Raw genomic sequence first — 22254 nt, 5'->3', positions numbered from 1 at the left:
TCATCTAAAACTTAAATCTAAATGGAGTGTGGCAGAGCAGAGCTGCAATCCCAGCACCCAGGAAGTGGAGACAGGGGAATCCGGAATTCAGGGTAACCTTGGCTACATAGTGAGTTTCAGATCAGCCTGGGTCTCCCCTAAGGACCAAGGAAGCAAGTATTGGAATCATAGCTAGATGGGCAAATGGCTCCGCAGGGGAAGGCCCTCTCCCAGAATCTTAGGTTGCTCAGCTACAGGTACTTGTTTGTTTGCAGTCCTCTCCCTCACTCTAAACCAACTCCACTCATCCCAGCAGACACCAGTTCCCTGCACAGTACCTGAACTAGTAGACACTTTGCCTTGGGAAAGCACCAGCCAAGTCGGGGGTGGGGGTGGGGGACACCGTGAGGTGCCTTCAGGCTAGTTTCCTCTCGGGAACTGTAAATACTTGGCTATCCACTCTATTTTCTGCCTGTCCTGAAAATATCCTACTAAGAACCCTCATCTGAAGGCAGGATAGGAATTCCAGCTCTGGTCAGACTGCTGGGTTAAATCCCTAATCTACCCACTCAGGGCTAGCCATCATGGGCAGGCCTCATAGTTCTCAGATTCTTCCTTGTCTGTAGAATGTGCCTGGAAGATGAAATACATAGATCCCACACATTTTCAGGAGTGTGCAGCCCACCTGGTGACACAGGGAAGCATGCTTCTGGTGGATGCTCTGTAATCAGGAGCTTCAAATTTTTGCTGATGGTCTGATACTGTTGATGCTGCTGGTGGTACTGATGGTGCTGGTGGTACTGGTGATGCTGGTGGTGTTGGTGATGCTGATGGTGCTGGTGGTACTGGTGGTGCTGATGGTGCTGGTGGTACTGGTGATGCTGGTGGTGCTGGTGATGCTGATGGTGTTGGTGATGCTGATGGTGTTGGTGGTGCTGATGGTGCTGGTGATACTAGTGATGCTGATGGTACTGGTGGTGCTGATGGTACTGGTGGTGGTTTGTTTGCTTATTTATTTATTTATTTAGTTAGTTAGTTAGTTAGTTAGTTAGTTTATTTCATTGGTTGAACATAGTCTTACATTGACAAGGCTAACCTTGATCTCCTGATCCTCCTGCTCCCTCCTCCCAAGAGATTACAGGCATATGCCATGGTACCCAGTTTATGCAGTACTACTGTGGAACCCAGGGTTTTCTGAATGTTAAATCAAGCCATCTATCAACTGAGCTAGAACCCCAGCTCTTGTTTGTTTTTTGAAAAAATGTCTTTCTATGTAGCCCAAGCTAGCTTTGAACTTGCAATAATCATCCTGCCTCTGTTTCCAGAGTTCTGGGCTGTCAATCATGTACCATCATACTTGGCTGAACCTTCAAATTCTTAATAATTTTATCTTCTAATTTCTACTTCATCAGTGAAGTTCCATGTTGTCTTAAGGTTTCTATTGCTATGAAGGACCAGGACCATGGCAACTCTTATTAAGGAAAACATTTAATTGGGGCTGGCTTACAGTTCAGAGGTTTAGTCTGTTATTGTCATGGCTGGAAGCATGGTGCTAGAGAAGGAGCTGAGAGTTCTACATCTTTATCTGTAGGCAGCAGGAAGTGAATGCCTCACTATACCTGGCTTGAGTGCTTGAGACCTCAAAGCCTATCCCCTAGTGTCACAGTTCCTCCAACAAGGCCACACCTACTCCATCGAGGCCACACCTCCTAACAGTGCCACTCTCTATGAGCCTATGGGGGCCATTTTCTTTCAAACCACCACATATGTGGTATCAGAGCACCTGCTAAGTTCCTGGCTGCTGGCCCGCCCTGTGCCTAGGGATCACCCCCATGACCAACCAATGAGGCCACCCTTCCTCCAGGCTGGGCCTCGGTGTTGGTATCAGAGGGCTGGCAGGTGCAATGCCTTTGGGTGTTAGGCATGATAGGCTCAGTGGCCCAGCTGCTGTCTGGAGCAGACCCAGGGGATGTTGGAGTACTGAGGTGGGGGACAGACCCACACTCTTCCAGAAGCAGTGACATCGAGGAGAGAGAACACAATAGACCTTCCTACCCACTGGCTTGTACATGGGAAGACTCAGCCAATCACAGGTTGAAGATATTGGGTCAGGCCAGGAAGGTGGCTCTGCAGGTTAAAGTGCTCACTGCACAAGCCTGACAGACCTGAGTTCCACCAAAGGCAGAGCAAATGCTGGCTAGAGCAGGGTTCTAGGTAGTCCCAGCATTCTTACTGTGAGATGGGAGGAGCGACAGCAGAATCTCAGGCATGCGTGAGCCAGCTAGGCTGGAGCACACAGCAGAAACAAGAGAGATCCTGCCTCCCCACTGTGGGAGAAAATAACTGTCCTCTGACCTCCAAGGTTTTAAAACATTGAAAGAGTGTGTCTATACTGAACATGAACCATCATAACACTCAGAGTCAAAGGCAGGAGAGTTTCAAGTTCTCAGCCTGCTTGGTCTCTATAGTGACACCCTGTCTCCAAAAAGAAAAGGGGGTGGGGATTAGAGTTATAGAGGACTAGAGCTCAATTCCCAGCACCCACATCTTAGCAGGACATGCCTATCTAACTTCAGGTACCAGGCACGCATCAGGTACACATACATATATGTAGGCATGCATACATATACATAAATAAAACTAATCTTTTTCTGAGGCTCACTGTGTAGACCAGGCCGGCCTCAAACTCAGCAATCTACCTGTCTCTGATTCTGAAATGCTGGGATTAAAGGCGTGTGCCACCATGCCTGGCTCAAAATCTTTAAATATATATATTAAAAGTTATTCTTTGTATTCTAATTTAGCAGTTGGCCCTGAAAGTCTAGATCACTTTCTCCCCTTCCAAGATGAAGAAGGGTTGAGACAGGGTCTCATTGTGTAGCCCACACTTGCCTAAAATTCACAATTCTCCTGTCTCAACCCTCCAGAGTCACTTTCTTTCAAATAGCTGAGTGGCTGTTTGAATTTCTACCCAGAGGCAGCAGCTGGCTGTTCTGGAGAAGTCTATCCCACCCTTCTTTAAGGAATTCAGTTCCAGAGAGAGGGACTGTGACCCTGAGCTGCACCAGAGGTGACCGCAGTGGGGAGGGCAGTATGGCCTTGGAGCAGGGATGAGCCAGCTCAAGCACCTGGGGACTGGAGAACACCAGCCCTGAGCCCCCAAGTTCCCAGGAGTTTCACCAGCTCTTTGTTCCTAAAGACGTAGCTGCTGGAGTACCACTGAGAGAAAATCGGGAGGGCTTCCTGGAGTGGGAGGTTGAAACTGGGGGTTGCTGCTGTGGTGTGGCACAGGAGGGAGTGGGATGAAGAAGCACAGCAAGCCAGGCATAGGGATGCACGCCTGTAATCCCAGCACTTGGGAGGCAGGGGCAGGCGGATCTCTGTGAGCTCAGGGAACCAAAATGAGAGCGGGGAATGCATGGTGTGTATGCAGAATGTGGTGTGTGTGCAGTGTGGTATGTGTGCAGTGTGGTGTGTGTATGTAGAATGTGGTGTGTGTGCAGTGTGGTGTGTGTGTGTGTGTGTGTAATGTGATGTGTGTGCATTGTGGTGTGTGTGTAAAGTGTGGTATATGTGCAAAGTGTGTTATGTGTACAGTGTGGTGTGTGTATATAAAATGTGGTGTGTGTGCAGTGTGGTGTGTATGTAAAGTGTGGTATATGTGTAAAGTGTGGTATATGTTCAGTGTGGTGTGTGCAGAATGTGGTGTGTGTGTAGAGGTGTGTATAGAGTGTGGTATGTGTATAGAATGTGGTGTGTGTAGTTAGAATTTTCCTGCCTGGCCCAGTCAGGACAAATCTCTCTTACCCACCAGTCCCACAGTCGCTCAGACCCAACCAAGAAAGCACACAGGAACTTACATTGTTTACATAACTGTAATGGCCGTGTGCAGGCTTTCTTGTATCTCTTCTTCTATCTTAAATTTAACCCATTTCTGTTAGTCTTATACTTTTGCCACATGGCTCGTGGCTTACCAGTGTCTTTACATGTGCTTCTCATGCGGCGGCTGGCGGTGTCCTCACCTTCTAGCTTCCCAGAATTCTCTACTCTCCTTGTCCCGCCTACTCTTCGCTGCCTGGCCACTGGCCAATCAGAACTTTATTTACACAGAGCGATATCCACAGCAGGTGTGTATAAAGAGTATGGTGTGTGTGCAGAGTGTGGTGTGTGTGCAGTGTGATGTGTATGTAGAGTGTGTGTGTGTGTGTGTGTGTGTGTGTGTGTGTGTGTGTGTGTGGTAGATTGTGGTATGTGTGTAGCATGCTATGTGTGTGCAGTGTGGTATGTGTGTAGAGTGTGGTGTGTATATAGAGTGAGGTGTGTGTGCAGTGTGATATGTGTACAGTGTGATGTGTGTGCAGTGTGGTGTGTGTGTGCAGTGTGGTGTGTTTGTGGAGTGTTGTGTGTGTACAGTGTGATGTGTGTGCAGTGTGGTATGTGTGTAGAGTGTGGTGTGTATGTAGAGTGAGGTGTGTGTGCAGTGTGGTGTGTGTGCAGTATGGTGTGTGTGTAGAGTGTGGTGTGTTTGTGGAGTGCTGTGTGTGTGCAGTGTGGTGTTTGTGTAGAGTGTGGTGCGTGTGAGGTATGGTATATGTGCAATGCGTGGAGTTTGTACCAGGGAAGGCCTCGGGCAGAGAAAGGTGCCTGCCTCCTGCTTAGGGGCTCTTTGATGTATAATAAGCATTACGACCTTAAACTCCTGAGCCTCCTGACTCTACTGAGAGCTGGGATTAGAGGTGTGGGCCACCATGCCTGTGTTATAGGATGCTGGGGACTGAACTTGGGCACTCATGCATGCTAGGCAAGCCCTCTACCAACCAAGCCCCATCTCCTGCCCCTAATTGGCTGTTTGCCTGCATCTCAGATGTCAGCACCCTGGACAGCAGAGTAGCCGGCTCAGAGACCCACCTTCTGGGAAAGCCTTATCTTGCCTACACATCAGCACACCCAACATGACTAAATATCAACACAGATCCATGTTCCTTTAACATCCAGTGGTGAAAATGTAAAACAAGAAATGTCAGTGCGGACATGAGGCCATGGTTAAAGAAATAAAATAGAAGGTTTGCTTTCCTGAGTTTAGTTCCAAAACCCACATAAAGGTGGAAGGAGAGAACTGAATCCACCAAGTTGGTCTCTGGCCTCTGGGTGCTGCATGGATATATATCACACAATAAACAAACAAACAAATAAACAAGGTGGGTGTGGTGGTGCACACCTGTAATCCTAACCAGTAAGACCCCATCTCAAAAATAAATAAACAGGGGTTGGGGATTTAGCTCAGTGATAGAGCGCTTGCCTAGCAAGCACAAGGCCCAGGGTTCGATCCTCAGCTCCACAAAATATAAACAAACAAATAAATAAATAAACAAATAAACAAGTAGAGTCCTGATCACATCCCCAAGTGGTAGAGCACAACTGTGATCCTAATACTTAAGAAGCTGTTTCCTTCTGGTCAAGAGAGTGAACTCTGTGTTCTGAGTAGAGACCTACATTTCAGTTAGGCAGGTCAATGTCCTAGCTAAGAGACTACCCTGAGAAGGTAGGTTCACCTCAACGGTGTTGAAGAGATAGGAGGAATAATTATCCCTTTAATGAGATGCTGTACTTTTCCTTCCCAGAATTCTGGCCCCCTGGTACAGGCCCTATAAGCTGACTGAGGTTCTGTTGGCTCCTCCCAACTTTCTGAGTTCTTACTCTTTGAATTGTTTTTCTGTCTTGTCCTTCAGAAGCTGGCTGGAGCCAAAATACGTTTCTCTGCCTCTCTGGGCTTCCTTGCTCTTTCTCAGAACCTCCCCTTCTAACCATGTGGCTGTTTGACCTCTATGCTTAACTCACATAAACATAGCTTGCTCTCTCTCTCTCTCTCTCTCTCTCTCTCTCTCTCTCTCTCTCTCTTTCATATTTTCTTTATGTAGATGAATGTTATACCTGCATATATGAAGTGCACCATATTTGTGTGTGGTGCCTGCAAAGGCCAGAAGAGGCATTGGATCCCCTAGGACTAGAGGTATGGGTGGAGTGAGCCTCCATGTGGGTATGGGAAACAAACTTGGGTCCTCTTTATGAAGCAGCCAATGCACTTGACCTCTGAGCCATCTCTCTAGGCCCCCTTTCTCTCCTTCCTAAACTCTTACCCAAGAATCTGTAATAAATCTCCCCTCCATAGTCTGTGGAGAAGGACCCTAAAGTCCAGGCCTGGCTCAGGGACACTTTGGTGGCTATAAGGTTTCTGGGACCCTAGCTTCCCAAGACACCCCAATATTCTCATATTACAAGCATGCAGGAGGCCTTGGGTTTGATCCCCAGCACTGTATAAACTGGGTGTGGTGGCACATGTCTATAATCCCAGAATTCAAGAAATTGAGGCAGAAGTTCAGGGTTATCCTTAGCTATGCAGTGAATTGGAAGCCAGCCTGGGCTAATAAGATTATGTCTCATCTAAACAAACCATTCAAAAAAAAAAAAATTGCCTCTAGCTGAGGCCACATACAGCAGGGTTGAGGAAGATCTTGGTGGGCTCCTTCTGCTGCCCACACCCCACACACTTTGCACCCTGCAGGCAGGCCCCTCTGACATCCACATTGTGGATGGATGAAGCCATTTGCAGGGGCTCCATGGCCATGGCAAACAGCCTTGGCTTTCTTACCAGAGTGCCAAAGACACAACAGTACTCAGAATGCAGGGTTTTGTTTTGTTTTGTTTTTTAATTCCAATGTGAAACTGGAGTTCTGAGCCCTGGAAGTAAATGTTATTTTTTTCATAACCCTAGATACCAAAACAGTGTGTGTGTGTGTGTGTGTGTGTGTGTGTGTGTGTGTGTGTGTGTACACCTATGAGTGTGCTTTTGTGTGGATGTGTAAAATACCAAGTCAGAAAATGTACGACCACTCCTGAAATTAAATTGTGATTCATTAAGGTACTTTTGTCTACATTTTCTTTTTGTTTGCTTATTTTTGTTGTTGTTGTTCTTATTGCTTTGTTTTTTGTTTTTGTTTTTTTTTTCCAGAGCTGAGGACCGAACCCAGGGCCTTATGCTTGCTAGGCAAGTGCTCTACCACTGAGCTAAATCCCCAACCCCTGTTTGCTTGCTTTTTAAGTTCTGTTTATAGTACTATCCCAATATCAATATCCTTTTTAACAGTCCTGAGTTTAGATATGCTTAAGTGCTTACCTGAGCACTGCCATGGAGCTCTCAGTAGCCATAGATATTTGGATTCAGTGTCTGTCACTAAGCCGACAATAGTTAGTGTGGAGCTGTTTTTCCTCTAAATAATCATGGGAAGAGTAATTCATTGAAAATAATGAGGATTTTAGAGGGGGAAATGATCTAGTTCAAACCCAAGCTTCAGCACTGAGTGTCTCCATGGATCGGCAAAGACCAGAATCAGCTGCAGGTGGTCAGATGCTTCTAATAGGCTTCAGATAGTCCTTCATAGAAAAAGGCGGCCAGGGGCTGGGGATTTAGCTCAGTGGTAGAGTGCTTGCCTAGCAAGCGCAAGGCCCTGGGTTCGATCCTCAGCTCCAAAAAAAAAAAAAAAAGGAAAAAGGCGGCCAGACCTGGTGGAGGGCCCAGCACTGAGGATGCAGAGGCAGGTGGATTGCTGTGAGTTCCAAGCTACCCTGGTCTAGAAAGGGAGTTCCAGACTAGCCAAGACTACACCGTGAGGTTGAACAGAAACAGAAGAGGAGTGGATTTGGAGAGGAAGTGGGCCCAGGAATGGGAGGAGAGGACAGAGGGAAGTGTGGTTGAGATGTAAAATAAATGAAAAACTTTAGTTAATACAAAAATATCATTAAAGAAAAAAATAAGGTGGTAGGTTAGTCCATTTCTCCTTCAGGTGAAACGCAGGCAGATTGCTCAGGGGCAGAACATGCTCCATTGCGTTTGGGACTCCGGCTTCTGTTTGAAGGTTGTCTGCTGCGGTTTACCAACTTTTCCTCAATAATCCAAGCTGGCTGCATCAGCTCCCGCCTTCTCTACACATTAGCTAGGGGTGAGGGCGAGAAAGGTGTGCCTTGTCCTGTAAGAACAATGCTCAGAAGGTGCACACGGTGGTGGTGAGAGGCACTGATCATTACGGCTTTTACAGAAAGACTACAGAGAAACTTGGGAGAAGGGAGAACAGAGCCTGGGGAGAAGCCGGTAGAGGATCCTTCAGAAATCCCTGCTGCCCAGCAACACACAGTTCCCAACACCACTCAGCAGGACATGCCGCGTTCCTATGGCCCTTAGAGTGATTATTGCTCCAGCTGACCGTTTCCATGAGAATTCTTGTTAACTGATTAACAAAGCATATCACCGTGTTCCTCCTCTGCAGAAACAACTAAGATCAAATGAAAAAAGTGTGGACTCTACACACTCACCAGAGATGTACAAATCAGAGTTCCACCAGGGAGACTGTGGCTGCTCAGTTGGACATGGAGCACACACATCCTGTAAGTTCCGTCTGTCTCACAGAATGGCAGTGTGTGCCTGTGTGTGCAGCTGCACATGTGTGAAGGCTGGAGGTCGATGCCAGCTGTCTTCCCATAAAGACTGTCTCTCACTGAATCCGGAACTCAGCATGTAGGCAGGCAAACCCCAGGGATCACCCCTTCTTCTCCTCACCAGCACTGGGGTTACCAGCATGCACCACCACACCCAACTCTTCATGTGGATGCTTGCCATCCGAACTCAGGTCCTTGCGCTCGCTTGGTTTGCTAGCTCCGTCAGTGTTGCTAAGTACGAAATGGGTTGATGAAAAGCGACCGAAGGGAGAAAGGGTTTATTTGGCTCCCATAATCCCAGGGAAGGCAAGGCTGGCACTCAAGCAGCTGTTCACATCACATCCACAGTCAAGAGCAAAGAGGAAATAAACACAGTCTTCCTGCTGGTCTGCCTGGTGCAGTACTCAGCATTCTCTTCAGCATTTTACAGTCCCCGGCTGAACGCATGACATGGTGCTGCCCACATTCAGGATGGATTGTCACACCTGGATTAACAGGTAAGGCCATCTCCACAGACATGCCCCCAAGCCAACCTGATCTAATAATTCCTCATCAGACTCTTCTGTCCAGCTGATCCTGTTGTGTCCAGTCAGCAGGCACTTTCCCGACTAGGCCAGCTCCCCAGTCACTCCTGGCTGTTAGTTGTTTTATGGCGAGGTTTTGAGAAGGGATCAAGCTAGGTTTGCCAGCTGTCTGTGAGCTCCTAGCCTCAAATGGTCCCCCCACCTCTACTTCTCTGGGTACCCCAGCAGATGCCCTATGTACTACCTAAATACTATGATATTTTTCTCACTAACTGGTGGCACAGACAAACCCCACCACAGAGACAGACTGCCTCTAGTATGGAGGAAGAGCAGCTACATCCTGCCTGGTGAGCCTCCAAAGGACCCAACTGTTCCCTGGAAACGCAGCTGTGCCACAGAACAGAGACCAAGGGATGTGGGGAGCGGGGGAGGATGCAGATATTTCATATAAATGTGAGGCACCACGGTTAAGAGAATGTGAAGTGCTCAGAAGGAACCGCTGTTGGGTTTTGTGATGTTATTGTCTGGGGTTTTTGTTTATTCTTTTATTTTATGTGTGTGGGTGCTTTGCCAGCCTGTGTACCACATGAGTGCAGTGCCAGCAAAGGCCAGACGAGGGTGGCAGATCCTCTGGAACCAGAGTTACATATAATTGTGAGCTGCCATGTGGATGCTGAGGACTGAGCCCTGGGTCCTCTGCAAGAGCAGCCAGGACTCTGAGCAGCTGTCCCGCTAGCTCTGAGACACCTGTTTTTAATAGTTCTTTTGTTTGTTTGTTTGTTTAATTTTATTACGTGTGTGTGTGTGTGTGTGTGTGTGTGTGTGTGTGTGTGTGTAGGGGGTGCATGTACACCACAGCACATGGATGGTGCTCAGAGAACTTTCTGGAGTTCTCTGTTTCCATGTGAATGTCCCGGGGATTGAACTCCGGCCCTTGGGCTTGGTGGCAAGCAACTTTATCCACTAATCCATCTCAACAGCTCCTGCTTGGTTTGCTGTTGTTGTTGCCTTTTTTTTTTTTTTTAAATAATTTATTTAACTTTATTTTATGTGCATTGGTGTGAGGGTGTCAGATGCCCTGGAACTGGAGACAGTTGTGAGCTTCCATATGGGTGCTGGGAATTGAACCTGGAACCTCTGGAAGAGCAGCCAGTGCTCTTAACCTCTGAGCCATCTCTCCAGCCCCACTGTTGCTTTTACAGCAACACTAAGGATCAAACCGAGGGTGTCATGACTGCCAGGCAAGCACTCTACCACTGAGCTATAGCCTCAGCCCTATGTTTGTTATTTTTAATGTAGGAATATCCCGCACAAAAGCAGAAATGTTCAGCATTTAACAAAAAATTACCAATGATGTGTCTGGGGATACACCTGTAGTCCCAGCTTGCCAAGACAAGAAGGCAGGAGGATCACCTGAGCCTGGAAGTTAAGGACCAGCCTGGCAACACAGCAAAAGGGGGTAAGTAAGAGCCTGAAATGTCAGCAGCGAGATGGTCCTGCACCCTTGGGGCATGCGCATTAGCACTCAGGCTTACTCTAAGCATCTGTCCATGTTCTCCAATTAACACCAGCTTGTCTGAGCCTAGAGGGCTTCTTCTGCCAGCCTGGAGAATGTGAACTGCAGGTCTCCAAACCCAGGAAGCTCCCCGGCATCAATGGGAGCTCCTCATTGCCATCCCCTCGTCAGGGAGGCCTGAAGCTCCAGTTTACAGTGCTCTTTTCATGTACCTAGAAAGTTTCTTTCCATGTTTTTCTTCTTTTTCCACTCTGTGTGTGTGTATGTGTGTACACACACATGTGTGTGTACATGTAGGTCAATAGGCGTATGTGTGTGTAGATGTACATATGTGTGGATGGGTGCAGTTGCCCATTGAGCACCTGTGGAAGCCAAAGGTTGACATCAAGATGTTCTCTTCAGCTGCTTCTCTGCCTTTTTAAAAACTACATTTTATATATTTTGTCTCTGTGCAGATACATGTATGAACATTTACACAAGTGCTTGTGTGGAGTCCAGAGGACAACTCACAGAAGTCAGCTCTCTCTTTCCTGGTGATAAATTGTAGGGCCCTGGCCTCCCAATTTGGGTAACTGCTGCCTTGCTTGCCGACCTTGACCTTGAGGTCCTCCCTATGCTGATTCCCTGCCGGTCTCCACCCTCCTGAATACTTAGGGAAGTTCCTTGTTTCTGTATCCTGCATTTGGGCGTTAAGAGCTTAGATGTAAGATTGTAAACATCAGTAGCGAACTTCTGCCCTCAGGGGTTCTCCCATTGTGCTGTAAGCCTGTATTTAAGGTTTCCTCCCTCTTTCAATAAACAGCATTCGGCATGGTGTAGGGTGGTGGTAGAGTAGCTCGGGCGTTATCACTATAATAAATGTGGCAACAGAGGCCTCTACCCATGAGTCATCTGCTGGCCCTCCACATTAGGTGTTTGAGACAGGGTCTCTCACTGACCCGTACCTCACCCTTTCCACTATGCTGTCTGGCCTTTGAGTCTCCAGAATCTGCCTGTCTGTGTCTCCCAGTGTGGGGTTATAGTGTGCACAGCCACACCTAGATTTTAAGAGTACTTGCTGACCTCTCAAAGTATCTGGGTTCAGTTCCCAGCACCCACATAACAGCTCAAAACCACCTGTAACTGCAGTTACAGGGGGTCTGATGCCCTCTTCTGACTTCTGAGGGCACTAGACACACATAGCACACTTAGACAACATGCAAACAAAACAGTCATATGTATAAAATGTGTATCGATTTAAGAAAGTAACCTTATCATAATGACCCTAAATCTCAGACTTAAATTATTCTTTTTCTAAGATTTTACTTTATGAATGTGACTGTTTTGCCCAAGGGAATATATGTGTACCACATGTATACAGTGCCCATGGAGGCCAAAGGAGTTGTTGGATCCCCTGGAACTGGAGTTACAGCTGGTGGTAGGCTGTCATGTGGGTGCTGGGAACTGAACCCAGGTCCTCTGTAATAGCCATCTCTCCAGCCTACTGCCAAGCCCCCCACTCTTATGTAATCACCAAGAACACTCAACGAGCGTTAAATCACTGCAGAGAGAAGCCTGCATTTGTCGGTGGATTACCTGGCTTGTACCAGCCCTACTGCAAACCCTCCTGCGGTAAACAACAGCAGAAACCCCAGATGACCATGCAGGGGCCTTTGCCCCCAGAGCTTGTCATCGATACCAAAGTGAGAACACCTTGCAGCAGGTGCACAAAGGTGGGAAAACATGCATGATGCTCCATGACCCTGACCCCTTCACATGGTATCTAAAAAGAGAGCAGGTTTTCAGACTTACAAACTGTAGTGGAAGAGCCCACAGGGTTAGGGTGACTCCTGACTCTTTACTGACCAGATGGCCTTACACACTTGGACAGTTAGGACAGAATTGGGTGGATAGTTGGAGTTTGAAATGTCCAGTGCAGGTTCAGCTGTTTGAACACTTAGTCCAAAGCTAATAGTGCTATTCTGAGAGATTGTCCAATGTTTAGGAGATGGGGCTCACTGGCAGAGGGGAGTCACTGGCTAGCAGGCTTTATGGGTTGTAGCCCAACCCAAATGCTCACCCAAGCTACCTGCTTCATGATCTGTGAGATGTGAGCAAACCAAGCCTCAAGCTCCTGCCACCATGGACGCCATCCTGCCTTCCCAGACTGTGCCCTCTCCAACACTGAGCCGAGACACATGTTCCCTCCCTTCAGCTGATTCTGAGTATGTATTTTTGGTCATAGTGACAAGAAAAGAAAGGAGTGGACTCAGATTAACTTCAGAACTGAGGTAAAGATTGGGATTATAGCCGGGCGGTGGTGGTGTACACCTTTAATCCCAGCACTGGGAGGCAGAGCCAGGCAGATCTCTGTGAGTTCCAGGCCAGCCTGGCCTCCAAAGCAAGTTCCAGGAAAGGCACAAAGCTACACAGAGAAACCCTGTCTTGAAAAACCAAAAAGGAAAAAAAAAAAAGAAAAAAGATTAGGATTATAGCCCAGTGGTAGATCTTGCCTTGCCTGTATGTAAACCTAGGTTCAGTTTCCAGTGTAAAAACAGAAAGTCCAGCCGGGCAGTGGTGGTGCACACCTTTAATCCCAGCACTCGGTAGGCAGAGCCAGGCAGATATTTGTGAGTTTCCAGGCCATCCTGGTCTACAGAGCAAGATCCAGGAAAGGTGTAAAGCTACACAGAGAAACCCTGTCTCAAAAAACCAAAACCAAACAAACAAACAAACAAAACAGAAAGTCCCCACTAGATCAAGAAGAGATAGCTTAGATATGAAAATGATTTGTAATAAACCAAGTGTTATTTACTAGAAGGAACGTGTTTCCAAAATTCCTTTTCTTGGCTAGACAATAGAAAGGCTGACGTGATTAGAGACATGTCAAAAAAATGCTATAGGTAAAACTGGATTGGTGGTATACCCCATTGTTAATATTCTGACTCACCCCTTGGAAACCCATCCCTTAGGGATGCCCTGTGTTCTGACATACAAGCCTCATTTGAAGGAAAACAAAAAACAAAAAACAAAAAAACCTCCCCTTCCACTCCTCCCTCTCTCTCCATTCCCATGAAGTGTGCACACCTCTGCTTTCTTTCCCTTCTTTTTCTTCCTGTCTCCCTCTTTCCTATCTTTTTTTTTTCTTTTTCTTTTTTCTTTTTCTTTTTCTTCCCCTCCACCCCCAGACAGGGTTTTGGTGCCTGTCCTGGATCTCTCTCTGTAGACCAGGCTGGCCTTGAACTCAGTCTTCATCCCTCTATTATAATAAACTCTCTTCACATGGATGCAGCGCCTGGGTGTCAGTGACTGTTCCAAGCACCACTGCCCACCATGTTTCCCTGCACGCATGGAATACGTTGGCCCAGCCAGCTGGGGTCCCACGCGTGATACATATATTATAACACCTATAATCCCAGCACTTGGGAAATGGAGGCAAAAATGGTCACAATTTCAAAGCCATCCCCAGCTTTATACACACATTTGCAAATGGCTTCAAAAGATCCTGTCTTCCACTGAGGAGAAAGTTCAGCATGTAAAGGTGCTGGCTGCAAAGCCAGACAACCTAAATTCAGTCCCAGGGATCCACATTCTGGAAGGAGGGACCCAACACCAGCCCCACCACACCCTTGTCAACACAAAAAACAGCTTTCACCTTAAAGGGAATAAAAGTTTATTCTAGAGACACATTTGGGTGACTAAGTCCTGAGAACACAGGTTTGGGTTACCCAAGATTCCATATTCCAACTGAATGCAGTTTCATAGTTCTACAGAACAAAGAAAGTCATAAATAAAGTCATGAAGTTTAAAATACATTGGTGAGTCGGGCGGTGGTGGCACATGCCTTTAATCCCAGCCCTCTGGAGGCAGAGGAAGGAGGATCTCTGCAAGTTTGAGGTCAGCCTGGGCTACAGAGTGAGTTCCAGGAAAGGCGCAAAGCTATGCAGAGAAACCCTGTCTCTAAAAACAAACAAAAAAATGGTGAGATGAGGTTGCAGAGTTGGCCCCACAGTTAAGAGCTCTTGTTCTTGCAGAGGAGCTGGGTTCAATTACCAGCACCACATGGTGAGTCACCATTGTCTAAGATCTGATACCATCTTCTGACCTCCAGGGGCACCAGACATGCACATTGCGCACATGGATGTATGCAGGCAGAACACTCATGCACAAAATAAGTAAATAAATCCCAAAAGAAATTTAAAAAAATAAAATACATGGTGATTACATCAGAGAGGAAGCTGCAGCAAGATGGGGGAAGCTTTTCTATATGCCTCAGACGCTATCTAAGGATGGTCTTAGCTTTTGGGTTGGTGGAAGCTAATTGTCTACAAGCTAATAGATTGCAAAAGGCCTTTATCCATTGGTCACAGGATGTTAGTTCTGACAGAGGTTGGCGAGGAATGGTTATTCAGGAACTAAAGATAGCCTAGGATAGGTAACTTTCCTCTGGACCTGCAACATTCCAACCTGTCCACATCCCAGCAGTTCTCATCAGTCAGTCTCTGTAGATAGCTTCTTCTCAGGAATTCTCATTGACAGTTCCCCTGGGGGACCAAGTGGTCCTCATATTTACTATTCATTAACTGTTATAGGGTGCCCTGTGGCTAGGGGGCTCACTCCTGGGCTCTGATGAAGATGAGACTGAGTAGTGGGCAGGAGAGTAGTCTTTGGGAGAAAGGAATCACTGGTAATCATTGAGAACAAAACTCCTAAAACGCCAGTAATAAACTCCTAAGCCAGGAGGTGCTGACCCACACCTTTAATCCCAGCACTCAGGCAGAGGCAGGCAGATCTCTGTGAGTTCGAAGACAGCCTGGTCTATATAGGAGTGCCGGGGCTACATAGAGACTCTGTCTCAAAAATCAAAAAAGAAAAAAAAGAAAGAAAAAGAAGAGAAAGAAAGAAAGAAACTCCTGGATCATGTCAAGACTATTGGTATGGTGCTCCAGATCTGACTGTTTTCTCTCTTTCTTTTTTTTTTTTGGGGGGGGGGGTTTTCCGAGACAGGGTTTCTCTCTGTAGCTTTGCACCTGTCCTAGATCTCATTCTGGCCTCGAACTCACAGAGATCCGCCTGGCTCTGCCTCCTGAGTGCTGGGATTAAAGGTGTGTGCCACCACCACCCGGGCTCTGCCTGTTTCCTTATCCATTCCTTATCAGTCACATTTACATTGACATATAACAGGATTATTGCACCTAAATTAGCATAATTGAGAACACAGTTTGGCCGCGTGGAGTGAAGGTAACAGAGGAAGGAAACGTTCATTGTAAATAACCAAAAGTTTACATTTTTTAAAAGCTGGCTTCTCTGTTTTATCCTGTGTCTAGTTATTTGCACTCTGTGAACTACTACACTCTTATTTAGAAGGAAGTGTGACTCCAGGAGAGTCACTGTAGTACTGTCTAATTTTGTTTAAATCCATCCAGTTACACTATAGGACATCTTAGAAACTAATTTTTGTTTGTTTGTTTGGTTGGTTGGTGTTTTTTTGTTTTGGTTTGGTTTTTTGTTTTGTTTTATTTTTTGTTTTGTTTTGTTTTGTTTTGTTTTTTTGAGACAGGGTTTCTCTGTCTTGCTTTAGAGTCTGGGCTGGAACTTGCTTTGTAGACCAGACTGGCCTCAAACTCACAGAGATCACCTGGCTCTGCCTCCTGACTGCTGGGATTAAAGGTGTGTGCCACCACCGCCTGGCCTAATTTTTAAAAATAATTTATTTATTTTTATTTTATGTGCATTGGTGTTTTGCCTGCATGTATGTCTGTGTGAGGGTGTCGGATCCCTGGAACTGGAGTTACAGACAGTTGTGAGCTACTATGTGGGTGCTGGAGACTGAAGAACAGCCAGTGCTCTTAATTGCTGAGCTAGCTCTCCAGCCCCCTTAGAAATTAATTTAATCAAGAAACATCAGAACTTAAGGTAGAAAACATTATGAATGTTGTTGTTACAAATTCATATCTTTTATAATTTAGATAAAAAGAGTCAACCCAGACTTTTGAGTATCTCTAGTTAGGGCAAAGGGAGTTAAAGTTTAATTTAAAACCTATGTTTTTGTTTTATTTTAACCAGATTATATTAAATAATGAGGATATATATAAAGAAGACATATAGCTCAGTGGTAGAGTGCTTGCCTAGCAAGTGCAAGGCCCTGGGTTCAATCCTCAGCTCCAAAAAAAAAAAAAAAAAAAAAAAAACAAAGAAGACATATATTAAAAAGACAGTGAAAACACAAATCTTTTAAACATGAAAACTAGTTTTGAATGAGATAGGGCCTTATGGTAAACAAACAGCCATAACAAAAATATGATTAATAAAAGAACATAATATCTTTATTTATAGCTTCACTAAACCAAGATTGGTATCATTTTACCACTTAGAAATGAACCCGGGCAGTGGTGGCACACGCCTTAAATCCCAGCACTCAGGAGGCAGAGGCAGGCAGATCTCTGTGAGTTTGAGCCAGCCTGGTCTGCAGAGTTCCAGGACAGCCAGGTCTACACAGAGAAACCCTGTCTTGAAGAAAAAAAAAAAGAAAGAAAAGAAAAGAAAAGAAAAAGAAAAAGAAAGAAAGTGAAATGTACCCATTGGAATACTAAATATCATTTAAAAATTCTAAATCTAATTATGAAAGTATTTAAGAAACATGAAAAGTGAGAGAAAGATTTAGTTACTCAGGGTACTCAATTGTCAATGGTGTTGAAGACAGAAGTCATTCAGCATTTTCAAAGTCTACACGAATGTGTTCTCAGATAATGTGAGAAAGCTCACTGCCTCGGATTTCCTAGCCCGGGAGTGATTTTGGACCTGGATACATTCACTATGAATCAGAATGGAGTCTTTAATAGGATCTCTTCTACTTTTAGTTGCCAAGATAATCTGTTTTCTTCATCCTTTGAGGACACTGTAACTAATTTAGAATTTTAAATATCATAGTTAAGTTTTTTACTATACCACGTGTTATTTATCTAATAGACCAAATTTTATACACAGATTTAAATATTTGTCTAACAAAATGACTTTTTTTGTTTGTTTGTTTTTTTCAAGACAGGGTTTCTCTGTGTAGCTTTGGAGCAGGTCCTAGAACTCATTCTGTAGACCAGGCTGTCCTCAAACTCACGGAGATCAGCCTGCCTCTGCCTCCCAAGTGCTGGGATTAAAGGGGTGCACCACCACTGCCCGGCGTCATTTTGTTTTCTTAACAAAATTTTTATCAATTATTGTTAAATGTTTAAGTCATTATAATGGGCACTGTGTTTTGTGATTTGAAAGAAAATGGCCCCTATGGTACTACTAGGAGATACGGCTTTGTTGGAGTAGGTGTGGCCTTTTGGAGGAAGTGTGTCACTGTGGGGGTGGGCTTTGAGGTATCCTATGCTCAAGTTACTGCCCAGTGTGGCACACAGTTGCTTCTGCTGTCTGCAAATCAAGAAGTAGAACTCTCAGCTCCTTCTCCAGCACCATGTCGGCCTGCATGCTGCCATACTTACCACCATGATGATAATGAACTAAACCTCTTAACCTGTAAGCCAGCCCCAATCAAGAGTTGTCATGGTCACAGCAATAGAAACCCCTAACTAAGACAGGTACCTTAAAGTTATTTTTTTGTTAGGAGAGACATTTACATTTTTAGGGTTTATAAAGCATCCAGATGAATAAGTTTGGCATTTTGACTTTAATACTTTTAACTATAAACAGAGAAAGTAATTCTTCCAATAGCTATTATGATGTAACACATTAAACTCTAATTATCCATATCTAGTTATCCATAAACTCTAAGACACTTTCATAGACTGGCCTTCAAGTAGATTTTTAAAATGACAATTTCTAAAAAAATGCTTAGGGTTGCTTCTTACATAGGCCTGGATAAGACATGGATCTTGGAAAACTTATTTGTCATTTTTAATTTTTTTTTTAGATTTTATTCATTCATTCATTCATTCATTATTTTATGTGTGTGGGTGTTTTACCTGCATGTATGTTTGTATATCATGTATGTATATTGCCCATGAGTGTAGTCCAAAGTTTTCCTGTGTCTTGCCCGGTCCCACAGCTCTCAGTCCCAAGTAAACACACAGAGGCTTATATTAATTACAAACTGTGTGGTCTATGGCTGAGGCTTCTTGCTAGCTAATACTTTTATCTTAAATTAACCCATTTCTATTAAACTATATGTTGGCCATGGTGTTAACGGTCTGCTGGCATCTTTCTTGACCCTGCCTTTCTTCTCTCTTTATCCTTCTTGAATTTCCCATTTGGCTCTATTCTGCCCTGCCATAGGCCAGTGCAGCTTCATTTGTTAACCAATAGAAGCAACATATATTCACAGCATACAGAAAGACATCCCACAGCACATGAGGCTAGAAGAAGAAATCAGATCCTTTGAAAATGGGCTCACAGAGGGTTATTAGCCACCATGTGGTTTCTGGGAACCACACCTGGGTCATTAGGAAGAGCAGCCACTGTTCTTAACTGCTGCTCCATATCTCCAGGTCCCTCATTAGTTTGCTTTCAAAGAGGCAGTAATAGCCAAAAATATCCTTAAAATTCTAAAAAAGTTCTTATTTTTATATACATTCATACAATATAAATTCAAAATATATGTAAAAGCATAGATATGTTATCCTTTTAATCTTTGGAATAAAAAGTTTAATATCTTGTTTGTTTGTTTGTTTGTTTGTTTGTTTGTTTGTTTTTCGAGACAGGGTTTCTCTGTGTAGTTTTGGTGCCTTTCCTGGAGCTCACTCTGTAGACCAGGCTGGCCTCAAACTCACAAAGATCCACCTGGCTCTGCCTCCCAAGTGCTGGGATTAAAGGCATGCACCACCACCGCCTGGCAAAGTTTAATATCTTAAAGGATGATAATTATTGGGAAAATGTATCCTGGTGTAGGAGTAATTAATTATCTGTGTGTGTGTGTGTGTGTGTGTGTGTGTGTGTGTGTGTGTGTGTGTGTTTTGAGACTGGGTCTCACTATGTAGCCTTGTCTCCTCTGAAACTCACTATGTAAACCAGGCTGGCCTCAGACTCACAGAGATCCATCTGAGTCTGTTGTTGGGATTAAAGGCATGTTCCATTACACCTGGCTTTTGGAGCAATCATCTCTTAAACTTAGTTTACATCCTCAAGCAATAAGGCCCATGTTATAGAACTGGAATTGAGCTAAGGATCCAGGAGACAGACTTCTTGAATACAGATGTATGATTATATATGTCCTGTCCTTAAAAATATATTAAAATATTTTAAATTTAAAAACTCACATTAGCCAAAGTAGTGAATGGTGCACTCCTTTAATTCCAGCATCTGGAAGCAGAGGCATTTGGATCTCTGTGAGTTCTAGGCAGCGTGGTCTACATAATGAGTTCCAGGACAACTGGGGCTATGTAGAGAGACCTGTCTCAAAAAAAAAAAAAAAAAAAAAAAAAAAAAAAAAAAAAAAAAAAAGTCAGCTTATACATATCAAACAAAAATGCAATATGTGGTTTTTCTTGTCCAGAGATAGCTTCAGAGGATATTGGATATCAGAGTAGTTGGGGGTCCGGGTGCTGTGTTGCAGGCGTCTGCTGGAAAATGGGCTGAATACTTCTTGCCTTCCATCTTTAGTACCGGCAAACTACAAAGTCAACTGTTGTAGATGTATCCGGCTTGTTAAATAAGAAACACAGAACCAATTGCAGAGTTAAAAACCACAAGGTCAGAGCAAGAGCAGAAAACCTTACCTTTCACTGCTTCTGCGGTTCTTCCTCTCCGCAAGAGACCTAATTCTCTGCGTCCTGTCTATTTAAAAACTTTCTGTTCTCCTCTCTCATTGGTTGTAAACCCAGCCACATGGCCTCCTCGTCACTGCCTGTTTGTACAGACATCCAGGTCTTCTATGGTTGGTATTGAGATTAAAGGCGTGTGTCTGCCATGCTGGCTGTGTCCTTGAACACACAGAGATCCTCGTAGCTCTGCCTCCCAAGTGCTGGGATTAAAGGCGTGCACCACTACCGCCCAGCTTCTGCTCTGGCTTGCTCTGACCTCAAGGCAACTTTATTGACATACAAATAAAATCACATTTCAATACAAATAAAATATCACTATATTTCCCCTTTTCTATTTTAATAAAAAGAAAAAAGGAAAAAATTATAACTAATATAAAAAACGATATACAAAAGTACAATAACTATATATACCATATATACAAACAATAAATACCTAAACAATGTCTAGTCCATTTGTATTTGACAAATTCAGAGAAAATAATTCCATTATCTATCCTATTTTGGTAAGTCCAGAATGTACCTGATTCACTTTTTATCCTAACTTACATAGCTAACAGAACTGTCTTATAACGTCTTTCAAATTTATACACTTACAGCTCTTAGTGAGTTTTTCTGAAATCCTTAACAAAGATAATTATAACTATAACTAACTGATCTTCAACCCCCTCAGCTCAGTCAGTAGAGCATGAGACTCTTAATCTCAGGGTCGGGTTCGAGCCCCACGTTGGGCGCCATTTGTAGTTAGAGTTTTCCTGCCTGGCCCAGTCAGGACAAATCTCTCTTACCCACCAGTCCCACAGTCGCTCAGACCCAACCAAGAAAGCACACAAAAACTTATATTGCTTACAAACTGTATGGCCGTGGCAGGCTGCTTGTTATCTACCTTTTCTATTTTAAATTAACCCATTTCTGTTAGTCTATACTTTGCCACATGGCTTGTGGCTTACCAGTGTCTTTACATGTTGCTTTTCATGGCGGCGGTAGGCGGTGTTTCTCTCCATCCTTCTACTTCCCAGAATTCTCTTCTCTCTTGTCCCGCCTGGCCACTGGCCAATAAGAACTTTATTTACACAGAGTGATATCCACAGCAAACTGTTCATTTTATTTCAAAACTAGAGCATGTCGTCATGGAGACAGATGTTCTAGATTGCACAATAAACCAACCTTTAGCCAGACCATTGCCCTCTTGAACATTTACCATAACCCTCAAAACTCTGCCTAGTTTGCTGATGGTTTACACTGTGCTATGAGTGACTTGGAGATGCAGGAGCACTGTGATGAGTTCTTTGAGGAAGTCTTCACTGAGATGGAAGAAAAATATGGACAGGTTGAAGAGATGAACGTCTGTGACAACCTAGGAGACCACCTGTTGGGGAATGTATATGTCAAGTTTCGTCATTGAGGATGCAGAGAAAGCTGTGAGGGACTTGAATAACCGCTGGTTTAATGGGCAGCCAATCCATTCAGAGCTGTCCCCAGTGACTGACTTCAGGGAAGCCTGCTGCCACCAGTATGAGATGGGCAAGTGCCCAAGAGGGGCCTTCTGCAACTTCATGCATTTGAAGCCAATCTCAAGAGAGCTCAAACAGAAGCTGTCTCCGCGCCAGTGCAAGAAGCATAAATCCAGGTCCTGATCCCAGGAAAGGCATTCTCCACTCCATCCAGAGACATTAGGCATGGTGGCAGCAGAGGAGGTGGAGGACGAGAGCATTACAGGAGGCAATCCAGATACCTCAAGAGAGATGGGAGATTCTGAGCCCAGCTATTTATACCTTGTGTCTGCTAGACAGTGTTGTGGTTGATTGACAAGCCAGTTCATATTGGAACTTTTTTTTTTTTTAAACAACCAAGGGGCTGGGGATTTAGCTCAGTGGTAGAGCACTTGCCTAGCAAGCGCAAGGCCCTAGGTTCAGCCCTCAGCTCTGGGAAAAAAAAAAAAAAAAAAAAAAAAAGATAAAAAACAACCAAAAACGATGAGTTTCTGATTAAAATTTGTAGTGATAAAATA

At 44.6% G+C, this 22254-nt stretch overlaps 1 pseudogene; it reads left to right on the top strand.

Moving 5' to 3' along the window:
- The first annotated feature begins 746 nt into the window (after positions 1-746).
- Positions 747-22002, top strand: LOC118579493 (annotated as a pseudogene).
- The last annotated feature ends 252 nt before the right edge of the window (positions 22003-22254 follow it).

The sequence above is a fragment of the Onychomys torridus genome, chromosome 3 (assembly GCF_903995425.1).
Source record: "Onychomys torridus chromosome 3, mOncTor1.1, whole genome shotgun sequence".
Lineage (NCBI taxonomy): Eukaryota > Metazoa > Chordata > Mammalia > Rodentia > Cricetidae > Onychomys > Onychomys torridus.
This window is presented reverse-complemented; position numbering and strand designations above follow the sequence as displayed.